We start from the raw sequence: 20,238 nt of genomic DNA on the forward strand, positions 1-20,238 counted from the left end.
AGGGAAAGCAGTAGAATAATAGTTCAATAACCAGTGAAATTACGAACCCTGGTTTTCAAAGTTTTTCTTAATTGCAGAAATGGATTTCTTTAAAGACGCGAGTTTGATGAGTTTGATAAATGACATGGGGTTGGGCCCACATAAAAACTTATAAATGTAAAAAAAATAATAATAATTAAAAAAAAAACCAAAACTTATAAATGAAAGCCTCTCTGGGCACATTCTATTTTCTTAATAGATTTTTTTTTTTTTTTTTTTTTTTGTGGTACGCGGGCCTCTCACTGTTGTGGCCTCTCCCGTTGCGGAGCACAGGCTCCGGACGCGCAGGCTCAGCAGCCATGGCTCACGGGCCCAGCCACTCCGCGGCATGTGGGATCTTCCCGGACCGGGGCACGAACCCGCGTCCCCTGCATCGGCAGGCGGACTCTCAACCACTGCGCCACCAGGGAAGCCCCTTAATAGATTATGAAAATATTATTTGTATATACATTTAAATATTTATATTTAGTAAATATATGACTCTTTATTCATATGTTAAATATGCATTTCCTTGATTGGGAAAGACTGATATAGAATATATCCACGCACAGATGCTACCTACTCTTCTTTTGAGCTACCTGAGAGGAGCACTCTGATAAATTGAATGTAGCCATTTTAGTACAGTTCATTAATAAATGTTTCATTACTTTATGACAGACTGGAATAGAAAAATGACACTTGTTTTATACTTTGATCATGGACATCTGGTCAAAAAAAAGAGTGGAAACGTCTGACTTAAAGCAAAAGGTTCAAAAGGAAAGTGATTACATTGAATATTCTCATTAATCTATTTCTTTAAGTGACTTGTTCAGTCACAGCAATATGCATAAATGTGCATAAACATCCATGCATATTTATAGATACGGAAGTAAAATCAAGAATAATTGGTAACCTACTATTGTAGGAAAAATTTATTTCAATTTGTCTTTAAAATGGAGAATTGGGGGCTTCCCTGGTGGCACAGTGGTTGAGAGTCCGCCTGCCGATGCAGGGGACATGGGTTCGTGCCCCGGTCCGGGAAGATACCACAGGCCGCAGAGCGGCTGGGCCCGTGAGCCATGGACGCTGAGCCTGCACATCTGGAGCCTGTGCTCCGCAACGGGAGAGCCACGACAGTGAGAGGCCCACGTATCGCAAAAAAAAAAAAAAAAAAATGGAGAATTAGAAGAACTCTTCTAGAATGTTTTACAGATAATTACAATCAGATTCCCTCAGAATAGGAATATAAAGTAATAAATCAAAATAAATATTTATTCATTTTGTTCTTTCACATGTTCTACAAATATGTATTCAGAGTCTATTTGTTTATCTTCTATCTTGCCCACAAGAATATAAACCACAGGAAAGCAGTGATATGGTATGCCTTGATTACTGCATTATACCCTGCACCCCTAACTGTGCCTAGACAGTAATAGACATTCAATAAACATAGATGAATGAATGAATGCCTGTTAATGAATGATAGGTGTATGCTGGTGACCAAAATAGGCCTAGCCAGCTGCCTTAATGTCTAGCTGAGGAAGTGAGATAGGATGAAAAAATCAAATACTTACATCAATAAATATTTAGTGACAATTGTGTTAAACACTATGGAAAAAAATGACATTTTTTTCAGATTTGAAAATGTTAGTTTGTTGATAATAAATTTATCTTCTATGTTGTCATAAAATATGCAATCTACAAGGCTTGCTAAGTGACTTAAGTTTAGACTCAAAAGGAGAAAAGAAAAAGAATAAAATCTATGACTTTTCTGGCAGTTTGCATTCTAGAACTAAGGGCATGTATTTGAATATTGTTACCCATGGTGACCTATTAGCATAAAAGGTCTTTAGAGAGTGCAGGTGGTATTATGCAGGAACTATGTCAAAACTTGAAGATACAGATGTCCCAACATGAATTTTCACACACCCTAGGAGGAAAGGTTAATGATCACTAAATTCAGAATGTGTTTGTAAATGTTTTTATCTCTACATTTATCTAAAATATTTCTTATATAGACTAGTTAACGTTTAGAATTCCATCTCCCTCTCTTCCTGTATCAAGAATTACTCTCCCAAAAGTGTAAATAGGAGGATTTACTATTTCAAGACTATAGACAAAGCTTTGTTTGCTAGAATCGGTCCCAAATTGCAGAACCTAAATAAATTTATGAATTAATTAGATTACAGGAAATAATTAATTTTTTTTTTTTTTTTTTTTTTTTTGTGGTACGCGGGCCTCTCACTCTTGTGGCCTCTCCCGTTGCGGAGCACAGGCTCCGGATGCGCAGGCTCAGCGGCCATGGCTCACGGGCCCAGCCGCTCCGCGGCATGTGGGATCTTCCCGGACCGGGGCACAAACCCGCGTCCCCTGCATCGGCAGGCGGACTCCCAACCACCGCGCCACCAGGGAAGCCCAGGAAATAATTAATTTTAATATGAGGCACATAATACACTGTTCGACACCTTTATAGCCTTCCTTGAAATTGACTGAAAAAAAAAAGCACAACCTAAAGGCTGAGAATTCTGTTTCATTTGGTGGACTTGCTGAGAACTTAAGCCAAGGAGACAGTCTCTCAGATAGCTCTGAGGGACTATTCTTAAGAGGTAAGGGAGGAGCCAGGATATATAGGAGTTTCACAACAAACAACCCCAGATAGTCAGAACATCAAAAGATGACTGGTAATTAAAGAAAAATCAGATCTCTCTAGTTAATGTATTTAGCACTTTTCTATGTATGGGAAGGTGCAAAGGTCTGGGCTTATTGAAATCATTCCTTTGATATGCACCTTAACTACCTAGGGCCTGTATCCCATTTTTCTCCATCCTGAATCCCCTCAGGTTATACAGGTGGGTGTGGCTGCAGTGACAGACTGCTTGATGGTCACAACATGCTTTGTTTACTGATATGGCAGGCGACAGACATTCTTTGTCCTCGTTGCACTTATTCAACTCTGTTTCATCATAAAGGAATGGAAAATATATAAACTCAGGTTTTTGGAAAGTACGTTACAGAGATGGTCGCTCTTGGTGTAGAATACGTCCTCTTTTAGAAAGTTTTAAACAAAACTTTTTAGGTTTTTTTTTTTTTAATTGAATCTTCGTATCCACGAATGTGGTATAACGCTTCACTTATTCAAGTCTCTATTATTCTGAATAAAGTTTATAGATTTCATGTAAAAAAAATAAGAGCTAGGCGTATGTTGCTATTTCCTAATAGCAACATGTGTTCCTATTTCCTAATTATTTATACTTGTTATTATTATAATGTAGGATTTTTAATTATCTTGTAACTGGCAACATAACCTTTTAAAAAGCAAACTGTCCCAGGTCATCAAGAATTTTTGGCATTTATTTTTAAATTAAGTTATATAACATTTGTGAAAATATCTATTATATAACATGATCGAATTCCCACTGAGTCCTTTCTTCCTTGGGTGAGTTTCAGAGCATGCCACAGCAATTAGGTTCCTAAGTCTTCAGGTTCAATGTTGTCCCAGATCTCATTGAGCACCTGCTAAGATCTATAACACATAATCACCCACTAAGACACATACCTTGATTTTGCTCAATTACTTCCTGTATTTTTTCTGCCTGCTACAGTTCTTGTATTTTATTTGTATTTCATGATGTACTGTCATGGCATTCCCAACTGGACCTTCTGGTAACATCTTGCAATAGCTCAGTCTTTATTGATAGAGGTTTCATTGTTTATTTCCATAGAACACTACACAGCTCTTATGAGGTGTTACAGAAAGATTTCCTAAGTGCTTCAGTAGTCAAAGTCATTATTAATTTTTTACTCAATATTTGATAATATTTTTTGAATATTAACTTTGTGCTAGGCTCTGTACATTATCTCCTTTAAATTTTAGAACCACCCTATTGAGTAGATGCTATTATTATTCTCACTTTATACATGAGGAAGCTGATGCTTAGAGAAAGTAATTTGCCAACAGCCATAACTAGTAAATAACAAGGCTGGGAATCTAGGATTATCTGTTTCCTAAGTAAGCATACTTAAGGACTGTGCTGTGAATAGATGGATCTGTTCAATTATAACATCAGGAGGAGACATTTTATCTTAAATAATGAATGAATGAACGAATGAATCAGTGAGTGAGTAAATTAGTACATAAAACGTGTCTCAACACTAAAGAAAGGCAGGAAAATATTATTAAGAAATGTAGCAAAATTTTAATCTATAGGTTGCTTATCTATCATTTTCAGGTTTTGGTTCTGAACTTCAAAATAGGAAAATAATTTTCTGAGCTTATATATAAGATGCATAGGCATACTACAGCCTTAATTTTCCTCAAGTATTGAGTCTACATATACATTCGAATTTGTTTTAGTTACATATTCTTTATATATAAATTATGTGAGTTAACAGATGATATTTCAATAAGTATGCATTTAATGTTTGTGAAACTCAGCTTTCAGTACTTTTAACCATCATGTTTTTATCTCACTGAAGTCATCTGAGAAATACCATAAAAATATCTCACTATAAATTGTTCAATTGGTTACTTATTTGCCCTGTCTTAATTCAGTTATGAATCCCCTTAATCTAGCTAATGGGCAGCTACTGCAATCTATTGTCATGGAAATAAAATAATACCATGTGGTAAGATGAAACTACAAGATAATGAAAATATAACTAGCTTAGTATGTATTTATACTCACGCATACTTTCTGATTCAGAACCTTAATATGAATTTTCCTTGCTATTTCAAAATTAAGTTACATCTCCCAAGAGTTCATTCTGATGCTGTTTTCATGAAAATTTCAAAATTTAATGAATTTTAAAGGAAAGAATTCTTGCTTTTCCCAGCAGAAAATGATGGATTTTTGTTCAATAAAGTGAGGACATATATCTTTTAATTGTCATGTTGTCTTTTCTGAACTGACCTCCTGCTTGCTCAAGTCCTTTTTGACAATGAACTATTCTGAGCTTCAGAATTTGCAATGATTTGATAAGAATTTTTCAGTTTATTCTTAAACTGGCCACTCTGGGTGCCAAATAACTGATTCTGTATAGGGAGTGAAGGAAGTTCTCTCTGCTATTATCCACACAGTTAAGAGTTTTTTTTTTTTTTTTTTTTGCGGTTCGCGGGCCTCTCACTGTTGTGGCCTCTCCCGTTGTGGAGCACAGGCTCTGGACGCGCAGGCTCAGCGGCCATGGCCCACGGGCCCAGCCGCTCCGCGGCATGTGGGATCTTCCTGGACTGGGGCACGAACCCGTGTCCCCTGCATTGGCAGGCGGACTCTCAACCACTGCGCCACCAGGGAAGCCCTGTTTTTGTTTTAATTTAAGAGTCCAGTAAATTTCAGAATTTCAGAAAATGTAGAAAATGCTTGTTGATTGTGCTACAGATTTGTCCGGGTTATTCATGACTTTAAAATTCACGTATATTACATTTTATTTTACATCCCAAATGATTAAAGAAAATGCTCTGTTAATATTCACAACTGAGAAGTGTTTTCCATTTGTTAGTTTCTTTTGTTTTACTATAAATAAAACAAGATCTATAGAGGGAGTATATTGATCCAGTCTCTAGAACTATATAGCCTGGGTTGAAACCCTAGCTCCCATTCACTAGATAGGTAAACCTTGGGCAAGTTGCTTAAACTTTTTATGTGTTAGTTTCTTCTTCTTTAAAATGAGAATCACAAAATATCTCCTCTAGATGGGTGTTGAAAGGACAAAATGAGTCCATCTCTTTTAAATATGCAAAAGAGTGCCTGGCATATTAGAAAAAAAATCAGTTGGCATTTGCTAACATTACTATTCTCAATATAGACTTTTTCATCAAACTCAAACACAAAAGCTGCTGAAATAAGAAAAAGGCACAAGAAACTGGTTGTACACTGATATCAAAAATGATGGATGAGTTCCACTTCAGAATGTGAAAAATGATAGAACAATCATGCATGTGCAGAGAAATTAATATATGTAAATATTTGGCTATTTCATTATTTTTATGCTACTGTTTCTAAATAAAGCATGATGCTTTCAATACCTCAGAAAGGATTTTAAAAGTAGATTATTAAGCATCAACGTTGTTAACTATGTAAAATTTACATACGAACCTAAGTGAAATTAAAATGAGGAATGAAACAGGTTCCGAACTGATTTGAGGATTAAAAAACAAGAATATTAAGTGGAAAATAACCTTTTAATGAAAACTGCATAGTGTGACTTTGTAATCAATTTCTTTCTTAATCAATTTTTTAAGATTTCAAAACAATATTGTTTTCCTGTGTTTTAGCTTTTCACCCTACCGGAGTTAACAACCATATAGCATGAAACATTTAAGGAAATAACATTTTTCCAGATTTAAATTTTAAACATATGTCTTATTGAATGTACTCATTTTAGTATTAGATAGTAATATTCAAGTAAATTAATATGCTTTAATTATAATTTAGTCACTATGATTCAAATTTGTAATGAAAAAGGATCAAGGTAAAGAACCTTTGCTTTTCCTTTTTTTACCTTATCCTTTTTTAAAAAAGTATTCTATTTTTAATAGTTGAATATTTTGATCTTGATAGTTTTCAAAATTGTTTTGTCCTTGGCCTGGGCTCTCAGGAGTGGTTTTTCATTATGAAAAAAGAAAGAAATAGAGACAGAAGGAGAAAAATACGTGTGTAGTCGAGGAGGGATTAGAAAGGTAGATTTTGCTGGTTTTAACCCTATTAACACAAGTAACAGAAAAGTGTTTTTGCTTTGCTTTAGCTTTTATAATACCACAAGTAATTGAATAAATTAACAATGGTTATAAAGTAGTCACTACGCTTATAATTTATTTTCTGGAAAAACATGTAAGAATATGTCATATTAAAAGAAAAATGCCACCATAATAAATTGTCTTGTGGTTCTTCTGAGGTAAGTGAAAGAATCCAAAGAACTCAAAAATCACCCTGATGCTTTGGCCGCACGTTTAAGTACCATATTCTAAGACTTTAGATTACCTTGATTTTATCCCATTCTCTCTAGCCAAAGGTCTCTCTTTTGCTTTTTGATTCTCCTTTTAAAATTTCATATGTGTCCCATTCTCCAGCTCTACTTTCAGTGTCTTTACCCCACTATAGCCAATACCTACTGCAGTGGTATTAGTGAAATGTAAAGTAGTAAGCGAGTTTGTATCAGAAGCAGCTCTTTACCTTCCACCCAATAAAAACAGTAATGAAATAATTACCCTTAAAAATATCAGAGAAAGGCAAATATCCACTTGTTGAATCATTTTAAGTGTTCATAACTTTAAGCCAATTATCAATTCCTATTGCAGCATATCAAAACTGACTTTTCAGCGCTGCCTAACGTGAGACATAAGGCAATTTGCCAAATATACATTTTTTTGAATTTTATTTTTTTTATACAGCAGGTTCTTATTAGTTATCTATTTTATACATATTAATGTATACACGTCAATCCCAATCTCCCAATTCATCCCTGCCCCCCCGCTTTCCCACCTTGGTGTCCATACGTTTGTTCTCAACATCTATGTCTGTATTTCTGCCTTGCAAACGGGTTTATCTTTACCACTCCTCTAGATTCCAATATTTGTGTTAATATGCGATATTTGTTTTTCTCTTTCTGACTTACTTCAATCTGTATGACAGTCTCTAGGTCCATCCGTGTCTCTACAAATGACCCGATTTTGTTCCTTTTTATGGCTGAGTAATATTCCATTGTATATATGTACCACATCTTCTTTAACCATTCATCTGTCAGTGGGCATTTAGGTTGCTTCCATGACCTGGCTATTGTAAATAGTGCTGCTGTCAACATTGGGGTGCATGTGTCTTTTTGAATTATGGTTTTCTCTGGGTATATGCCCAGGAGTGGGATTGCTGGGTCATATGGTAATTCTATTTTTCGTTTTTTAAGGAACCTCCATACTGTTCTCCATAGTGGCTGTATCAATTTACATTCCCACCAATGCTGCAAGAGGGTTCCCTTTTCTCCACACCCTCTCCAGCATTTGTTGTTTGTAGATTTTCTGATGATGCCTATTCTAACTGGTGCAAGGTGATACCCCATTGTAGTTTTGATTTACATTTCTCTAATAATTAGTGAAGTTGAGCAACTTTTCATGTGCCTCTTGGCCATCTGTATGTCTTCTTTGGAGCAATGTCTATTTAGATCTTCTGCCCATTTTTTGATTGGGTTGTTTGTTTTTTCAATATTGAGCTGCATGGGCTGTTTATATATTTTGGAGATTAATCCTTTATCCGTTGATTTGATTGCAAATATTTTCTCCCATTCTGAGGGTTGTCTTTTCGTCTTGTTTATAGTTTCCTTTGCTGTGCAAAAGCTTTTAAGCCTCATTAGGTCCCATTTGTTTGTTTTTGTTTTTATTTCCATTACTCTAGGAGGTGGGTCAAAAAAGAGCTTGCTGTGATTTATATCAAACAGTGTACTTTCTATGTTTTCCTCTAAGAGTTTTATAGTGTCTGGTCTTACATTTAGTCTTTACTCCATTTTTAGTTTATTTTTGTGTATGGTGTTAGGGAGTGTTCTAATTTCATTTTTTTACATGTAGCTGTCCAGTTTTCCCAGCACCACTTATTGAAGAGAATATCTTTTCTTCATTTTATATCCTTGCCTCCTTTGTCATAGATTAGTTGACCATAGGTGCATGGGTTTATCTCTGGGCTTTCTATCCTGTTCCATTGATCTATATTTCTTTTTTTCTGCCAGTACCATATTGTCTTGATTACTGTAGGTTTGTAGTATAGTCTGAAGTCAGGGAGTCTGATTTTCCAGCTCTGTTTTTCTTTCTCAAGATTGCTTTGGCTATTTGGGGTCTTTTGTGTTTCTATACAAATTTTAAGATTTTTTGTTCTAGTTCTGTAAAAAATGCCATTGATAATTTGTTAGGGATTGCACTGAATATGTAGATTGCTTTGAGTAGTAGAGTCATTTTCACAATATTGATTTTTCCAATCCAAGAACATAGAATATCTCTCCATCTGTTTGTGTCATCTTTGATTTCTTTCATCAGTGTCTTATAATTTTCTGAGTACAGGTCTTTTACCTCCTTAGGTAGGTTTATTCCTAGGTATTTTATTCTTTTTGTTGCAGTTGTGAATGGGATTTTTTCCTTATTTTCTCTTTCTGATCTTTCATTGTTAGTGTATAGGAATGCAAGGGATTTCTGTGCATTAGGTTTGTATCCTGCAACTTTACCAAGTTCATTGATAAGCTCTAATACTTTTCTGGTGGCATCTTTAGTATTCTCTATGTATAGTATCATGTCATCTGCAAACAGTGACAGTTTTACTCCTTCTTTTGAGGTTTGTATTCCTTTTATTTCTTTTTCTTCTCTGATTGCCATGGCTAGGAGTTCTAAAACTATGTTGAATAATACTGGTGAGAGTGGACATCCTTGTCTTGTTCCCGATCTTTGTATATGGCCTTTATTATGTTGAGGTTGGTTCCCTCTATGCCCACTTTCTGGAAAGTTTTTATCATAAATAGATGTTGAATTTTGTCAAAAGCCTTTTCTGCATCTGTTGAGATGATCATATGGTTTTTATTCCTCAATTTGTTAATATGGTGTATCAGATTGATTGATTTGTGTATATTGAAGAATCCTTGCATCCCTGGGATAAATCCCACTTGATCATGGTGTATGATCCTTTTAATATGTTGTTGGATTCAGTTTGCTAGTATTTTGTTGAGGAGTTTTGCATCTATGTTCATCAGTGATATTGGTCTGTAATTTTCGCTTTTTGTGGTATCTTTGTCTGATTTTGGTATCAGGATGATGGTGGCCTTGTAGAATGAGTTTGGGAGTGTTTCTTCCTATGAAGTTTCTTGGAAGAGTTTGAGAAGAATGGGTGTTAGCTCTTTGCTAAATGTTTGATAGAATTCACCTGTGAAGCCATGTGGTCCTGGACTTTTATTTGTTGGAAGATTTTTAATCACAGTTTCAATTTCATTACTTGTGATTCATCTGTTCATATTTTCTATTTCTTCCTGGTTCAGTCTTGGAAGTTATACCTTTCTAAGAATGTGTCCATTTCTTTCAGGTTGTCCATTTTATCGGCATAGAGTTGTTTGTAGTAGTCTCTTATGATGCTTTGTATTCCTGCAGTGTCCATTGTAACTTCTCCTTTTTCATTTTTGATTTTATTGATTTGAGCCCTCTTCCTCTTTTTCTTGATGAGTCTGGCTAAAGCGTTATCATTTTTGTTTATCTTCTCAGAGAACCAGCTTTTAGTTTAATTGATCTTTGCTACTGTTTTCTTGGTTTCTATTTCATTTATTTCTTCTCTGATGTTTATGGTTTCTTTCCTTTTACTATTTGTTCTTCTTTCTCTAGTTCCTTTAGGTGTAAGGTTAGATTGTTTATTTGAGATGTTTCATGTTTCTTGAGGTAGGATTGTATTGCTATAAACTTCCCTGTTAGAACTGCTTTTGCTGCATCCCATAGGTTTTGGATCATGATGTTTTCATTGTCATTTTTCTCTAGGTATTCTTTGCTTTCCTCTTTGATTTCTTCAGTGAGCTCTTGGTTATTTAGTAACGTATTGCTTAGCCTCTGTGTGTTTGTGTTTTTTACATATTTCTTACCTGTAATTGATTTCTAACCTCACAGTGTTGTGGTCGGAAAAGATGCTTGGTATGATTTCAATTTTCTTAAATTTACCAAAGCTTGATTTGTGATCCAGGATGTGATCTGTCCTGAAGAATGCTCTGTGTGCACTTGAGAAGAAAGTGTAGTGTGCTGTTTTTGGATGGAATGTCCTATAAATATCAATTAAATCTATCTGGTCTGTTGTGTCATTTAAAGCTTGTATTTCCTTGTTCATTTTCTGTCTGGATAATCTGTCCATAGGTGTAAGTGAGGTGTTAAAGTCCCCCACTATTATTGTATTACTGTCGATTTTCTCTTTTATAGTTGTTAGCGTTTGCCTTATGTATCGAGGTGCTCCTAAGTTGGGTGCATATACATTTATAATTGTTATATCTTCTTCTTGGATTGATCCCTTGATCATTATGTAGTGTCCTTCCTTGTCTCTTGTAATATTCTTTATTTTAAAGTCTATTTTATCTGATATGAGTACTGCTACTCCAGCTTTCTTTTGATTTCCATTTGTATGGAATATCTTTTTCCTTCCCCTCACTTTAAGTCTGTATGTGTCCCTAGGTCTGAAGTGGGTCTCTTGTAGACAGCATATATATGGGTCTTGTTTTTGTATCCATTCAGTGAGCTTGTGTCTTTTGGTTGGAGCATTTAATCTGTTCACATTTAAGGTAACCATCAATATGTATGTTCCTATGACCACTTTCTAATTGTTTTGGGTTTGTTTCTGTAGGTCCTTTTCTTCTCTTGTGTTTCCCACTTAGAGAACTTCCTTCAGCATTTGTTTTAGAGCTGGTTTGGTGATGCTGAATTCTCTTAGCTTTAGCTTGTCTGTAAAGGTTTTGATTTCTCCATCGAATCTGAATGAGATCCTTGCTGGGTAGAGTAATCTTGGTTTTAGTTTCTTCATTTTCATCACTTTAAATATATTGTGCCACTTCCTTCTGGCTTGTAGAGTTTCTGCTGAGAAATCAGCTGTTAATCTTATGGGGGTTCTCTTGTATGTTATTTGTTGTTTTTCCCTTGTTGCTTTTAATAATTTTTGTCATTAATTTTTGTCAATTTTATTACTCTGGGTCTTGGCATGTTTTTCCTTGGGTTTATCCTGCCTGGGACTCTGCACTTCCTGAACTTGGGTACCTATTTCTTTTCCCATGTTAGGGAAGTTTTCGACTATAATCTCTTCAAGTATTTTCTTGGGTCCTTTCTCTTTCTCTTCTCCTTCTGGGACCCCTATAATGCGAATGTTGGTGCGTTTAATGTTGTCCCAGAGGTCTCTTAGGCTGTCTTCATTTCTTCTCATTCTTTTTCCTTATTCTGTTCTGCAGCAGTGAATTCCACCTTTCTGTTTTCCGGGTCACTTATCAGTTCTTCTGCCTCAGTTATTCTGCTATTGATTCCTTCTAGTGTATTTTTCATTTCATTTATTGTATTGTTCATCTCTATTTGTTTGTTCTTTAATTCTTCCATGTCTTTGTTAAACATTTCTTGCATCTTCTCTACCTTTGCCTCCATTTTTTTCTGAGGTCCAGGATCATCTTCACTATCATTATTCTGAATTCTTTTTCTGGAAGGTTGCCTATCTCCACTTCATTTAGTTTTTTTTCTGGGGTTTTATCTTGTTCCTTCATCTGGTACATAGTCCTCTGCCTTTTCATTTTGTCTGTCTTTCTGTGAATGTGGTTTTCATTCCACAGGGTGCAGCATTGTAGTTCTTCTTGCTTCTGCTGTCTTGCCTCTGGTGGATGGGGCTCCACATATATTTTATTCATGCTTAGAAATTAGTGATACATTTACGAAACAAGTTTGAGGGGAGTAATTATGTCGAGTAAGGAAAAGTAGGTAGATGTGGGTGACATTTTTTGGAAGGTTCTTTACGAAATGTAAGAAACCCAATGCAGTTAGATTTTCATTTAATCAAGTAGTGTTTCCAGTACAAATGAATGGCTATTGATGCCTTTATATCCCATACTTCTTCTTAAATGCTTCACTGAAATTTTAATACCCCGGCATCCCAGTTTGGAGCTTCTTTTAAAGGAGTCTTTCAGAAAACTTGGGACAGAAACCTGCTCTAGATGACCACATGGAGAGTTTTACAAAAGAGCAACAAATTATAAAAGCTCAGTGTTACTTGGTTGTTTAAAATGTGTCTTTCCTCTTCCCCCTTTCTCCCTCTTTCCTTTTACAGAATATATTGATATTAATCACTGACCTACTTTAGCTTATGGAGCCTAAATTTGACAATTTTATATACAGGTTCATGTAAAATCATTTTATAATAAGTGAAAAAAGAACTAGACAAGTCTTTTGAAATTAAGCAATCAGAAATTTGGCCAACACAATAAAGACAACTTATTTAGCAGATTCAAAATCATTTCACTTCACATGCTATTATAAATTATGTAAATCAATAAATGCATCCAGATTTGCTGTGGACAGTCTTTGGTGTTTTGGGTATCTTCTAGACTTTATCTTCATAACAGGTATTCCTTACAGAATTGTCTGACAATTGGAAGAGCATGGGGCTGGAGAACAAATACCTGAGTCTGATTCTGTTTCAGTCACTTACTTATCTTGTTATTCTGATGTGTTAAGAAAATTGAGGTTCAGCAAGATTATCTGTAAAAGAGGGTTAATAATTCATTTCTTGAATTCTTCGTAGGTTTATTGCCAGAATTAATGGAAATATTGTTTGTTTTCAAATTATAAAGAGCTTATAGTGATCAGAGATTATTATAACTACAGATTAGTTGATGTCATTATGTTCCAATGTATTTTTACTAGTTGAGTGGGTTTTACGAAGGCTGAGTTTCTTTTTCCACTCAGATCAGCCACCCTGCAGATGGTTGCTGTCAATCACCAGAAGAAAAAGATGGACAGATTCTTAGCAATTCAACCCCATTTGTTGAAAAGTAACCTAAACTGTACTCAAACTAGCAAACTCAGTTTCTAATGAAGCACTTCAGGACCTTTGCCACAATGGCACAGTTGGCAGGGTAAGAAAAATAAAATTTGAAAGTTGTGCAAAGAATTTAAATATATACTTTTTCTAGAATGCAATCCACTTGTTGCATTAATTTTGACTCTCTGAAATTTAACTGATTATATTATAAGTATTCTTTCATTTTGATCAATACAGATATTTTAACTAGCCAGTTCCATCCATAATAACACTTTGGTACTGGATTCAGTAGAATAGCTATTAGCGTTAATAAAAATAAATTATTGTTGCCAGAATTCTACTCCATTTCATGTATTTGTAGGCAGTCTTTGAGGACCATCTTCCAAAATACTTTTCAAAACATCTCTCGGTGCCTTAGATCTTTACAACTTGTTAGTAAGTTTAAAATTTTTTACTTTTAAATGTCATGTAAATGTAATTTTTATTTCATATAAATTAGTCATAATCAGAATTTTGTCAGTGTCAGGGTGGAGAGATACTAGGTTCTTGAGGTAATATATCTGTTTGACATTTTAAGCTACTTTTATCTTCGTTTTCTGTTGTAGTGGACAGTTCTTTAAGAGGAGCAGAGGAAACTCTAGGTTTAGAAGAAGATAAAGTCTTAAATCCCTGTCATGGGAGCATCAAACTTGGTAAAATAGCCGTGGCAGATTAGCCTATAGAATAGAATATTTAAGCAACAGAATAGAAATTTCAAAATAGTTGAATGGATGACATTCTGAAGACTGATGATAAGTATTCTACCTATTTACAAAGGCTAGAACTAATGGCAGTCAGTGGTGATTCCAGGGTCACTCATTTCATCTTGTCTCTTTGGAAAAATGTTCAATTTTCTAATCATTTTCATCACATGTCTATAGAATTAGTTGCTTTCTTCTTTTGATCATTCTCATTTGTTTGGGCTAGGTTCACTATGTTTCTGCAGTAACTTATGTGTCCTTACGAGAGAGATGATAATTATTTCTGACTTGAAGAACATACATTTCAATCCAGGTCTGGAGTAAAAGTTAACCGTCTGAGAGCCTACAAACAAACCAATCAATGACATTCAGCAAAACCTTACTCTCCGTATTTTAGTGTTTGTCCTAAGAGTCTAGGCAACTTGGCTCATGGGTAAAAGGTATGCAGGGGCTCCACTTCGAAAACTTGCCCTCTGATAGGGAGAAGGGAATATGCGTGTCACTTCATCTTTAAATTCTAACAGGTCCTGGGGTCAGCAGTAGAAACTGTTTATTTGTGTCACTCCCAGGACCCACCATGCTAAAGTATCATGAGTCTTCCTAGTATGTAAGTTTTTTAGACATAAGATTTTAATCTGTGATGCAGTAAATAAAGAAAAACTAGCTTTTCCTTTTTTTTACCCAATTCTTTTCCGCACAGTAGGATACTGTCACAGTTTAAGAACCTATTCTCCAAGATGGATGTGACAAGTCATCTGGAGATGACTCCTTGAAGACTACAGCCTGACTGTGCTAAGTCCCCATCAAGTCACACCCCTCCTCCCACTGATGAGGTGAGGGTAGGGAGAGTAGGATTGGGTTTCAAGAAGTAGTACAGATAGGAGACATATAAATGACCCTGCTAGCAAGTCAAGGTGTGTCCATGTCTTTTATTTTTCTTTAATTTACTTCTTCCTTGCCTTGCCTGGCAGCAATAGTATGGGGATTGCCTTTTATAGTAAAACTTCCCCAAAGTTACTGCATTGGTAGCACAGTTTAATTGCTACATTCATTTTAATCATGACTTTTTCCTATGTGGCTCAAATACTTAATCAAACTTAGGGAAGCACAAAGAAGCAATATCACAATCAATATTGCTAAGAAGTAAAAACTTATCCTAGTGTAAAAACTCAAAGCCATATATTCTAATTATTTTTTGCTAACCCTGTTGTTTAAAATGGGATAAACATTTTACATTTTTAAAAAATTTCCTGTCTCATTCCTGTCACAGAAAGTATTTAATCAGAAACTATCAAGGCCTTGTCAAGAATATTATATAATTAGGATAGGGTGGGTAACTATATTGGATAATGTCTTTAGCTATCTCCAAATCTGAGAGTCTTTGATTCTGTTAATAGTCACCCTGCTTTTTCACTTCAGTCTCCTAACCTTGAAACTGCCCCTAAATTGGCTATATTGTCATCCAAGATGAAAGTTCCACCTACTTTTTTGTGTGTGGTTAATATATTAGCTTGAGTTATTTCCAGATCCCTTGACAAATTCTGTCATGTGTTTGCCTATGTAACTTCTTCCCTAGGAATACCTTTGAAATCAGGTTCCAGGAATGGTAAAAATGTTTATATCTATTTCCTGCAGTTTAGTAGCATAGGGATATACTTAGTGGCAATAATATTCCTCTTAAAAATGGCTAAATAATTACACAAATCTTTCAGATTCTGAGTTGTGCTCAAGCCAAAATAATTCTCTATATGTCGAGGCAGTTAGAGTTATTCCAGTTCTCGAATTAAGTACTTTTGTGAAACAATCAGTATACTAAAGGTCGAGGGCAGACAGGATGAGAAAAATGTTTCCCTTAACCTTACAGATACACCCAGTGCCTTAGTATCAAGTAGGATGCTTATTAAAATCTCTAAGTAGGTAGAGGTCGGGGTTGCATTGACAGGAGAGCCTAGATCTGTATTTTGAAAAGGATTACTAGGCAATTCTCATAAACACTAAAATAGAAAAAAACAAAACAAACACTGGTCTAAGAAATTATCTTTTCTCCAGCAAGGATTTGTTTACAATCCCAAACTCTGTTCCCACATGAACAGTCACAACTGACTATGCACCGCAAGTAATTTTGTCAGCACTGGTTTGGTCTGCTTTTTTGTTGTAGTTTTTGTTTTCTTTGTAGAACTATATAATAAGGAAAAGAAAGAAAAATAATAGATGTCCTCACGAATGTACATACTTACCATACTTCAGGGTGTGACCCATATCTTTAAAATAGTATCTTTTTTAGCTTTGAAATAAGAGCAAGCATATAATATTATTTCTCTTTACCTGGCAAATCAACTGTGGTTCTTACATTTATTTAACCTTTGCAGGTAAGTAATTTAAAACATGAAGTATATTGTGAATGACTTTCCATGCAGGTAGTAATCTTTGCAGTTGAAGTCATTTTTTAATCTATTCAAACAAAGATCTTCAAACCTAATATGTATATGACATAAAATATAAGGGTCCATCAGAGATTCTATTTAACCTGGATTCTGTTGATGTGTTTGTTTTTAAATTTTGTTCACTTCTGTTCCTCTGTTGGTAAAATCTGGAGGTTGGAGTAGATTCCCAGTAAATTTCCTTACAATTCTAAAGTCCTATTCCCGTAACTTTAACTTTCTAGACCCAAGAAACTAATATATACATTTGTATAATGTATATATAAGCAAATGCATATATATATTATATATGTATATAATATGTATATAATGACAAAACAAGAGCACAAGTAGATATAGAGAGTCTTTGGAGGAAAAATACTCAAGAGAATCAGTTTACAAATATTTTAATGTGGTGTGGTTTTTGTTTTAAAAACAAAGTTTTTCCGTTTTCTAACATGGTAACAAGAATTTGCTCCTTCTGAGAAATGATTCTAAGACACTGTGTTCTTTTGAAGTTTTAAAAGTTTTTTTTTAAACATCTTTATTGGAGTATAATTGCTTTACAATGGTGTGTTAGTTTCTGCTGTATAACAAAGTGAATCAGCTATACATATACATATATCCCCATATCTCCTCCCTCTTGTGTTTCCCTCCCACTCTCCCTATCCCACCCCTCTAGGAGGTCACAAAGCACCGAGCTGATCTCCCTGTGCTATGCGGCTGCTTCCCACTACCTATCTATTTTACATTTGGTAGTATATATAATTGAGCTGCACAGAATAAAGTCTGTTTGAGCATGATATGCTGTGACATGGTGCATCAAAAATGTCAAGCTGTTTTACATTTCAGAGTCTCACAGTAATAAAAATTGTCCTTTTATCCGTTAAATATAACACCTTTACAGAAGAACTCTGACAGGAAGATCTTTAGAAATTTAAGCAGTTTAATGACACCACTGAGCACTTTGTTATTCGTGATGGCTGTGTTGTCTTTAGACACCCTAATTATGACCATTTCATTGACTCTTGTAATTTATTAGTTTTTTCTTCCTTTGTATCACAGCATGCTATGGTGAGCAGAGTTCCAAAACATAATTAAAATATGAAAAACTCACAATTCAGACATACTCTGTGGGTTTTGTTTCTTTTTAGTACCTCTTTCTAGTCACCTAGTAGTAGAACGTACAGTGACTTTTCTAAGTGATAGAGTCAGTCTTTGCTTGAGTTATTTTGGGAGGGAAACTTTAAAGGGCTTTGTTTTATCTACATTATTTCTGTTCTTGCTTTCATTTTTGTCTTCTTTCTAACGTGAAGGCAGATTTCTTAGAGCGTAGTATAGTGGTGTTTTGAAGTTACCAGTGGAATTCTCTACCTCAGATATTTTGTGAATTCTCTTTCCCTAGGCGTAGTATCAGTTGATGCTACTATTTTATCAACCTCATTGCCCGATAATGAGAAAACTTACAAAAGAGTTTCAATTTTAAAATGAGTGAGTGTTTTTCAAGGTTTTTTTTTGAGGGTTATCTACATCTGTAGACTCTTGATAATGTTTTTAAATTGACTGCAATTATATAAAAATTTTGTAACTGCCAGTTTTAAAGAAGTCATTTGGTTGATTCAGTAAACATATGTTTAAATGCACTAAAGGTTTTCTATACAGAGTTGAGTGTAATGAAGGGTACTAGCAGGCAAGAGACGTGGTTTCAGATTCTATCATTCCTACTGTCTTTAACTGCTGTAAAATATCAAGCAACATTAACCAACCTTGAATTTCAGTTGTCTCATTGCCAATTATGCAAAAGGTCCTCCATTACTGCAGTATTCAGGAATAGACTAGAAAATTATTATGGGAAAACATGTAGAAGAAACATAAACATCGCATACATGACTGGATTATATGAGCTTTAAGGTTCTTCACAATTTTGAGACTCTATTATTCTGTATATAGAATTATTAATTATCATTTAGATGTATATTATCATCATATTTCAATTATAAAGGATAAATTTCCAATTCTCTTTAGAGCTGTGTGTGTGTGTGTGTGTGTGTGTAGGGTGTAGGTTTGATAAGCTTATACTTCATTATTTGATCCATTTATTATTTTATATATTAATTGAGCACATACCATGTGTCTACTATTCTAGGCACTAGGGTTACATTAGGGGAACACACATACACACAGACACACGAAATATTTAGATAAGAGAAAGTAATAAATGCTATAGAAAACAAAGCAGAGCTAAGGAGAAGGGGGTTGGGTTGCATTTTTCACTTAAATGGTGAAAATTGATGTCATTGAGAAGATGTTATCTGAACAAAGACTTGATGTAGTTCAGGGCCATAGGCAAGCACATATCTGGAGGACAACATCCCAAGAAAGAGTTATGCTAGTGAAAGCCTTTAGAGCATAAGTATGTCTGGTGTGTTCAGTAAGGAGTTCAGGTGGCTGGAGGTGAATGAGTGAGGGAACAATTAGATCAGAAAGGAAGTGGAGCCTGATCTTGCAGTTACTATAGTACCTTGTTGGTGCTTGTAATGACTTGAGTTTCACTCTAAGAAGAGGAACTGGTAGAGGGTTTGGAGCAGAGGAGAGATTTGATACGATTTAGATTTGACAAGGATCACTGGCTGTTGTGTTGAAATCATTTGCACATAGGTGGAAGCAGGAAAATCAGTTAAGAGATGATTTCAGTAATCACTGGGATAATAATAATCATGGCTTGGTATCAAGTTGGTAGCAATGAGAATTGTGAGAAATGATTAGGTACTGGATATATTTTAAGATATTACAACAGGATTTCCCAAAAATTGGATATGGATGTGAGAAGGGAAAAATCTGGAATGAAGCCGAGATTTTTGTCTGAAAGCAACTGAAAGGATGGGTCATCCATTTAAATGAAAAAACAAAACAGACTGAGTGGAATAGGTTGGCAGGAGGAAGGGAATGAGACGTTCAGTTTTGGCCAAGTCAGTGGGAGATATCTATTTGGCAACTCAATGCATCTGGCAGGTAGGCAGTTGTGTATAGGAGTTTGAAGTTCAGAAAACATGTCTGGGAAAGAAGTTTAAATTCGGGTGACATGGCTGCTGTTATTAAAATGTATATGCTGATTGAGGCCACCGTGTAGTGGATGCAGACAGAGGAGAGGGAGAGAATACAGGACTGAGATCTAGGGAACTCCAGCATTAAGAGGTCTGGAAGAGGAGGAGAAACCAACAAAGAAGGTTGAGATGTAAAAATAATATTGTTAGAAGAGAATCAAGAGTGTGGTATCATGGAAGCAAAGTGAAGAAAATATGTCAAGGACAATATACTTGATGTTGATAAGAACTGAAAAGTGACCATTGGATTTAGCAATTTGGAGGTAATTGGTGATCTTGACATGAATAGTTTTGGTGTAATGATCAGGGGGCAAATCTGACTGGCGAGGATTAAGGAGCATTAGGAGAAATGGAATTGATATTACTGGGTATAGTCAAATATCTGAAGATATTTTGCTGCAGAAGGGAGAAGATAATCAGTTATAGCTGGTAGGTGAAACGGGGTTTAAAAGAT

At 35.2% G+C, this 20,238-nt stretch overlaps 1 protein-coding gene across 1 annotated transcript in view; it reads left to right on the forward strand.

The window, feature by feature from the left end:
• KCND2 (potassium voltage-gated channel subfamily D member 2) overlaps positions 1-20,238 on the forward strand; it is a 468,413-nt gene that overhangs the window by 48,284 nt on the left and 399,891 nt on the right. The window lies entirely within an intron of this gene.

This window comes from Delphinus delphis, chromosome 9 (assembly GCF_949987515.2).
Source record: "Delphinus delphis chromosome 9, mDelDel1.2, whole genome shotgun sequence".
Classification (NCBI taxonomy): domain Eukaryota; kingdom Metazoa; phylum Chordata; class Mammalia; order Artiodactyla; family Delphinidae; genus Delphinus; species Delphinus delphis.